The sequence below is a fragment of the Myotis brandtii genome, unplaced genomic scaffold (genome assembly GCF_000412655.1).
Source record: "Myotis brandtii unplaced genomic scaffold, ASM41265v1 scaffold4, whole genome shotgun sequence".
Taxonomy (NCBI): domain Eukaryota; kingdom Metazoa; phylum Chordata; class Mammalia; order Chiroptera; family Vespertilionidae; genus Myotis; species Myotis brandtii.
This window is the reverse complement of record NW_005365371.1, coordinates 1,351,537-1,360,209: the sequence shown is the minus strand read 5'-3', so window position 1 is coordinate 1,360,209 and position 8,673 is coordinate 1,351,537.

Here is an 8,673-nt window from a genome sequence, read left to right as displayed (position 1 = left end):
ACATGCGGCTCTTTGGCCCCTTGAGTGTGGCTCTTCCTAAGCCTTAGGAGTACCCTAATTAAGTTAAAAACAATGTACCTACCTATATAGTTTAAGTTTAAAAAATTTAGCTCTCAAAAGAAATTTCAATCATTGTACTGTTGATATTTGGCTCTGTTGACTAATGAGTTTGCCGACCACTGGCCTTGACCATGCCAGCAATATCGCCTCACTGTCCTAATGGAAACGGTGGTTTCCCAGGCCTCCTGGCCTCCTCCAGGCAGCTGACAGAAGCAGACCTCTCCCAGCCTCAGCTCTTCCTGGGGTCTAGGCCTCTAATATGAGACAGACGGCAGACTCTGACAGAATCCAAACTGGGGAGGAGGCAGGTTAGGGGTAGGAGCTGGAAGGGAGAGGGAGAGAGTGAGGAGAGCCAGTCTCCACTGGCCTGCCCTGCCCCCGCACCACCATTGACTGTATCACTGCTCCTTCTTAAAAGGCAGCATTGGGACTGAGCAGACACCACTGCTCAAAAGCTACCTCTCAGGCTTTGTGAGTATTATTTTGTTACTAGAGGCCTGGTGCATGAAATTCGTGCCCTCGGCAGAGCGGGGGTGGAGGGGGGAGTTCCCTCAGCCCGGACTGCGCCCTCTCTCAATCTGGGAGCCCTCGGGGGGAGTGGGCCTAAGCCAGCAGTTGGACATCCTTAGTGCTGCCTCGGAGGCGGGAGACGCTCCCACCACCACCACTGTGCTCACCAGCCATGAGTCCGACTTCTGGCTGAGCAGCGCTCCCCCTGTGGGAGCTCACTGACCACCAGGGGGCAGTTCCTGTGTTGAGCATCTGCCCTCTGGTGGTCAGTGCGCATCATAGCGACCAGTCGTTCCGCTGTTTGGTCGATTTGCATATTAGCCTTTTATTATATAGGAGAACCTTAAATGCACAAGCCTCCACAGTTTAGTTAATACAAACTCCTCTCTCTCCAGACAGAAGTGCAGGACCCATAGCCTCCCCCATTCCTTCATGAATAACCAAATCATGCAGGTGTGACTAGGACTTTTTAGCTCACAAAGTACTTTCACAGCCCTCAATTTGGGGCCTCTTAACAGCCCTGAAAGGCCTGTTGGATGGGAATCACTTTCCCCAGTGACAGAAGAGAAAACCCATGTTCCAGGAGGTTAAATAACTTGCTTATGGCCAAATGCCTGGTAGGTGGCTGGGCTGAGAAAGAAGTAAGTGCCATCTGTCTCCTCCCAGAGAGAGTTCCTGGGGCCCTGAGTTGTCCTCTGAGGACCTGGGACCTCTTTCACAGAGTGATGGAAGCCCGCACCACAGGGCAGCGTCTCCCGGGCAGTGCAGACATGCCATGGGCACAGGCTGAGTACAGAGCCTGCATGTGGCCACTTACTAACAGCCTGTCATGTTTTTCTCTGACCCTGACTTGTGGCTACCCCGAGGGAGAGCATCTCCAAATATGAATGCCTTTTCTAACACAACTCGGGGGAAACCTGACATGGGAGGGACGTGGATGCCACCATGCAGGACACAAAGACAGGACAGCCTGTGGGAAGGGTGTCTGACTGTGAGACAGAAAGCCCCAGTGGCTGTGGACACTGTGAGCTGCAGTACTCTGACCGTGCTCAGACTACTATTCCACAGCCCATTCTTGGGCCCGGGGGAGAGAAGCTGTTCCCTTCCTTCTGGTAACCAAGGGCAAAATATCCCACACAGCCTCATTGTCAAAGACAGGAAGACAATAACGATGTTAAAGAGCAGTTTTGGTGCAAGCACTTCCCTCACAAACTACGAACCTAAGAACTTAAGCATACCTGTTGGGTCAGGTGCAGGAATTTTACTAAAGATTGGCTTCAACCCATTAGGCTGGGCTCCTTGGAGCTCCCCAGCCCACCCCTGCTCTCCCCATCTCCCACGGAGCCTCATAAACCTTATTTTAAATACAGCCCCTCTAGAAGTTGAACAAATGTTCCAAGAGACTGTCAGAGTTGCAGTACAATTAGACAGGGTGGGATATTGGCCAGGAAAAAAGCTTTATTGGTTGTTGTTGTTTGTCTTAAACAATGCTTCTGCAGTGGTTCCTTCCTTCAGAGCAAGGCCACTGGCATGGTTCCTCCTGCCCACCCAGCTGGCTACAGGGATGTGTTCTCCAGGGACAAGCAGCGTCTCCAGGCCAGCGGCAGCCCATCCATTCCATCCATCATGCCCATCCGGATGATCACCGGTTACTCCATGTCACAACATAGATGTGCTGCCTTTCCTTGGCTGTTCCTTCCTCTTATCTTGGCACTGTTCTTTCTCCCTCTCTCTACCCGCCACAACGTGAAAACACTGTGTTCCTGATAAGATAAAGCCAGCACTCATGTATGGAGCAGAAGGCAGGCAGCATGGAGGAAGGAGAGAACCAGTCACATCCCAGATCGTTCCCACTCATCTCCCCGGACAACAATGACCACTGCTCCTGCAGCAGCACTGGCCGCTCCTCCGACACATGGAGCCATCGAACCAGTAAAGGCCACACAGAAGGCAGCACGGTTGCTAGCGAAGGCATGCCAGATGAAGACTGCCTGCCGAGATGATGTCCCCCCCGAACCCCACCCAAGGGAGTGGGATCCACAGGCTGCCATTTTGCCCTGCAAGCTGTGCTTCAGTTGCAACATGAAGCAAACACTCCAGCAGACACCATCCTCAGCCACCTCCCACACCAACTTCTGTCCCCTTAGCGATTAGCGCCCAAGTGGCGAAGTGAAGACTGTGGCAACACATTCACAGCCACACCATCCATGGGATGGGATGGGCACCTGCCAGCCTCTCCATTGAAAGCCTAGTGTCCCCAGGTAAACAGGCTCCCTAGGTCCACACCTGAGGACAGCACCTAAGGCAGGTATCACCTATCACACTGAAATTCAAGTCCACTCTCCCAAGAGGCCTTTTCCAAGCTAATCTCATTCATTCTCTATCTCAGAGGTTCTCAAAGTTTAATGGACAGCAGAATCACCTTAGAGGGGTGGTTACCCATACAGATCACTAGGCCTCACTCCCAGGCCTGCATTTTTAACAAACTCCCCAGATGATTCTGAAACGGTGATCTCTATCTACCTGCTTCTGTCCCTGCTCTCTTCTGTTAAACACAGCACTGACTTGAATCATTTAACTATTCTGGTTGAATTCTAGAGTGTACCCCATTTCACCCACACACCCTAAGTGTCCAGGAGGGAGGGGGATTCTGAGTCCTGAATCAGACTAGAGCAGCGGGTTCTCAACCTGTGGGTCGTGACCCCTTTGGGGGTCGAATGACCCTTTCACAGGGGTCGCCTAAGACCATCGGAAAACACATATATAATTACATGTTGTTTTTGTGATTAATCACTATGCTTTAATTATGTTCAATTTGTAACAATGAAATTGGGGGTCACCACAACATGAGAAACTGTATTAAAGGGTCACGGCATTAGGAAGGTTGAGAACCACTGGACTAGAGCCTCCTAGATAGTAGAGGGAGGTCCCACCTCCCCTCCAGGCCCAGTAGAGGGCCCCTCATGGAGGGGCTGAGAGGTGCCAGCCCGGAGGTTGAGAAGTCAGCCTCGTCTCTCCACAGGCTTCAGAAAGTGTTCATTCCACCGTGGCCTCACCGCACATCTATACAATGGCTTTAAATGTCACCTCAAATATCAGGTCAGGCAGCAGGAGGGAAAGGCGAAAGCTAATTAGCCTGCCTTGCCCTGGCTTTTGTATCACCTTCATCCATGCTCACCTCCGACCTCTGCTGAGATATTTAACTCTCCATTGGCCGAGGGAGCCCCAGCCCATGAAGACTTCACACAACCATGCCCTGCCCTGGGCTCTAAACCAAGTTGATAAATGTGGAAACATCATCCCTCTCTGGCCCCTCCCCGGAGCATTTATAGTCCCCCACCACCACCAGTCAACTTTATAGACCCCCATGTTGCTCTGAATCTCCAAACAGTATGCCACCCCAACACCCCTCCCCAGGCCCAAGAGTCAGACTCTTCCCCTCTTTCTCTACTCTTTTGTGTGTGTGTGTTTTCTGTTAATCCTTACCTGGGAATACTTTTTATTCCATTGATATTTATAAGAGAGTGGAAGGGAGAGGGAAAGACAGAGAGAGAAACATCAATGTGTCTCATCACAATTGGTTGCCTCCCACAGGACCTGGGGCTGGGATCCAGCCTACAATCAAGGTACGTGCCCTTGACCAGAATCGAACCCAAGACCCTTCAGTCCATGGGCTGAGGCTCTAAACACTGAGCAACCAGCTAGGGCCTTTCTCTGCCTTTTCAAAGCTTACCCATCCTGGGCCCATGAGATTATTATAATAATCTCATCCCCTCTAAGGTTTTCATGATGAGAGCTTAACATTTAGGCCCTCGGGGAACATTTACATTTTGGCAAGAGGCATTGCCTTAGGTCAAAGGAAGGAGAGTGGAAGTCCAGGCCTTGGAAACAAGCAGTGGTGGAGAGGATATTGGGGGCTGAAAGGAGGGTCCATGACTCCCTTCCCTAAGCCTTCAGAAGCACTTGCCTGTCAGGCCATCCTAATGAAGGCAACTCGCAGGAGCCCCTCCACCTTTACTGACTCACTCCCGTGACCACCCATTTCCTACTCAGTACATGACCACTGGCAGGCTGCCTCCTCTGAAGGACCTAAATTATAAAGTAGTTCTTGAAGGAAAAAAGCTAATAAGTAGTTGGAGAGGATACCTCTCAACCTGACCCAAGAGGCCTAGGTAGTCCAGAGAATTCATTATTGCCTCCTGGGTTTTCCTCACAACCGGGAAGGTGGCACCTCTGTCCTACCTCCACTGCAAGTGGTACCTCCAGCCATCAGGGGAGATGGTGTGACTCAAAGACACAAGGACCCCTCAAGCCTCAGGGCTTCACCCCCCTGAGGTGTGGTTTCTCTTAACTGTTTCTCCCATCTCTCAATTTCCACAGTTCATCCACAGAGAATCAGGAAAACTTAAGGTGTCAGTAGCACCGATGAAACCTCCTACCTCACCAAGCACATGAGATCCCTGCTGTAGAGAATTCTCTCCCTGCCCCTCTCTTCTTTCCATGCCCTTTCCATTTCCTCCAAAAACATTTCCAAATAATCCCCCTCAGCACATCTGCCCTGTAAAACCAGGTTCCATAATGATGACCAGGGTTGGTAATAATGATTGGGAAGTTTAACAAGATCGAAAAGAGCCCACTGGCCCTGGCTGGGTAGCTCAGTTGGTTGGAGCATCGTCCAGATACACCAAGGTTGCAGGTTCAATCACTGGTCAGGGCACATACAAGAATCCACCAACTGGCCCAGCCTGCGTGACTCAGTAGTTGAGCATTGACCTATGAACGAGGAGGCCATGGTTTGATTCCCGGTCAGGGCACATGCCTGTGTCATGGGCTCAATCCCCAGTGTGGGGCATGCTGGAGGCAACTGATCAATGATTCTCTCTCGTCATTGATGTTTCTATCTCTCTCTCCCTCTCTGAAATCAATAAAAATATATTTAAAAAATAATAATCAACCAATGAATGTATGAATAGGTGGAACAACAAATTGATGTTTCTCTCTTTCTCTTTCTCTCTCTTAAACACACACACACACACACACACACACACACACACTAAATAAAAAATTTCTTAAAAGAGCCCACTGTACCATCAAAGAAACACTATATTTTGGTTAGCATATATTTAGAACTAAACATTTTTTCTATGTTCTGTTGGGGTTTCTTCCATCGTTGGAAAATGTCTAATTTGTGTGTGTTACATAGGCCAACACATTATGACTCACCTGAGTGCCCTGACCCCCCTCACCCACACATACACAACAGGCTGTACATAGCCAATCTAAATTCTCTCTTCCTTGGCTCTTACTTTCAAAAAGTGAAGAATCAGCCACCATGATCACTTTACTTGGCAGCAAATAAATTCTGCTTATGGTTCTTAAAAACAACTGACTCCCATAAATTCTATAAATAATCTCTTTATAATCTCTTTATACTGTTAAGTTGAAGACTTCTAGCCGTTGGGAAAGGGTGTGAGCTTTGGAATCAGGCCAACTGGGTTCAAATCCCAAATCTTTTCCTAGCTAACTGAATAACTTTAGACAAACCACTTAACGTCCCTAAATCTCAATTTCTTCATCTTTTGGGTAAAGATAAAGCTGATCTTATTAAACCTGAACAATGCTCATAAGAAAAAAACAAAATAACATATATAAAATAGTGTACCTAACACATAACAGGTGCTTAATGAAATTAGTGCATTCTCCCACAATAGAAAACAAGCTCACACCCGGTTGAAATTCTCAATTCATTGGACCTAAGTAGACAGCCAAACCAATAAAACACAGCATCAGCTCTGCCACTGAGGGCAGCTCTAAGCCAAGTGGCCCTTAGGAACATTTCGTGACTGCAACTCCCCCAGCTTCTCTCTGACTTCAGCCTGGGGCAGAGTCCTAGATCTTACTTGCTCTACTGCCCAACTCATCTGGCTCCCTCCCCCTGCCCTTACACAGGCTGGAAAGTTCTAAGAGAGACTTAGTTAGGAGAAATCCTTCAACTCTGTGCACATGAACCATGCAGATGACCCTTAGCACTGAGGAGAGGAGAAACTCCGGTGATATGGCTGCCCTAAAAGTCCATCAATTCTGGCCTCACAGCATATACACAGGAAAGCTTAAAGATATCCATGTAAAACAATAAACTATAAAACTTCAAAAAGAAAAACTTCCTTAGTCTTAGGGTGGGAAGGTTTTCTTAAGCAAGACACAAAGTTTGACATATTGGCTTGTATATGCATCTTTTTCCCCTCTGGAAGGATATACAAATCATCTAAGGAGAACAGATGCTGGACAACAGCAGTGAACGTAATACATTTCACAGTATATCTTTTTACAGCTTTTGAATTTTGACCTTTGGACTATATTACCTAACTTTTTATTTATTTTTATTTTTTTCCAAGCAAGACACAAAGTTTGACATATTGGCTTGTATATGCATCTTTTTCCCCTCTGGAAGGATATACAAATCATCTAAGGAGAACAGATGCTGGACAACAGCAGTGAACGTAATACATTTCACAGTATATCTTTTTACAGCTTTTGAATTTTGACCTTTGGACTATATTACCTAACTTTTTATTTATTTTTATTTTTTTCCTTTTATTGTTGACAGTATTACAAATGTCCCCCATTTTCCCCTCTTTTGCCCCCCTCCACCCAGCCCCTGCCCCACCCCAGACCTTGGCTATGCATATATCTAGATAGATAGATATAGATAGATAGATAGATAGATAGATAGATAGATAGATATTCTTTGGTTAATCTCTTTCTGTCCTTCCCCCCCCCCCCCCCCCAATTCCCCCCCCCCCGAGATTTTCCCACCCCTCTGAGATCTGTCCATCTGTTCTATGCATCCATGCCTCTGGACCAATTTTGTTTGTCAGTTTATTTTGTTCATTAGATTCCACATATAAGTAAGATCATGCGATATTTGTCTTTCTCTGACTGGCTTATTTCATTTAGCATAATAATCTCCAGGTCCATCCATGCTGTCACAAAGGGTAAGAGTTCCTTCTTTTTTATGGCTGCAGAGTATTCCACTGTAATGTCCCACAGCTTTTTTTATCCACTCATCTACTGATAGGCACTTGGACTGTTTCCAGATATGGCTATTGTAAATAATGCTGCTATGAACATAGGGGTGCATATATTCTTTCTGATTGGTATTTTGAGATTCTTAGGATATACTCCTAGAAGTGGGATTGCTGGGTCAAAGGGAAGTTCCATTTTTTACTTTTTTAGAAAACTCTATACTGTTTTCCATAGTGGCTGCACCAGTCTGCATTCCTACCAGCAGTGAACTAGGGTTCCCTTTTCTCCACATCATCACCAACTTAAAAAAAGTCTCATTTATTGTTGATTTATTGATGGTAGCCATTCTGATAGGTGTAAGGTGATACATCATTGTAGTTTTAATTTGCATCTCTCTGATGATTAGTAACATTGAGCATTTTTTCATGTCTATTGGCCATCTGTATGGCCTCCTTGGAGAAGTGTCTATTCAGGTCCTTTGCCAATTTTTGTTACTGGATTGTTTGCCTTCCTTTTGTTGGGTTGTATGAGTTCTTTATATATTTTGGAAATTAACTCCTTATCAGATATATCATTGGTTAATATGTTCTCCCATACACTGGGTTCCCTTTTCATTTTGGTGATGGTTCCTTTGGCTGTGCAGAAGCTTTTTAGTTTGATGTAGTCCCATTTGTTTATTTTTTCCTTTGTTTCTCTTGCCCTAGGAGATGTATCGGCCTGCTATGTGAGATGTCTGAGATTTTACTGCCTATGTTTTCTTCTAGGATTTTTATGGTTTCACGACTTATATTTAAGTCTTTTAACCATTTTGAATTTATTCTTGTGTATGGTGTAACTTGAAAGTCAGACTTTCTCTAACAGGAAGTAAATGTGTGTGATCTGGCTGCTGACTTTGACAAGAGCTATCTTTTCCAATTGATTAAATGTACAGCTCCAGCCCTAGCTGGTTTGACTCAGTAGATAGAGCATCAAGGGCACATCCCCAGGTTGCAGGCTCGATCCCCAGTAGGGGGAGTGCAGAAGGCAGCCAATCAATGATTCTCTCTCATCATTGATGTTTCTATCTCTCTCCCTTTC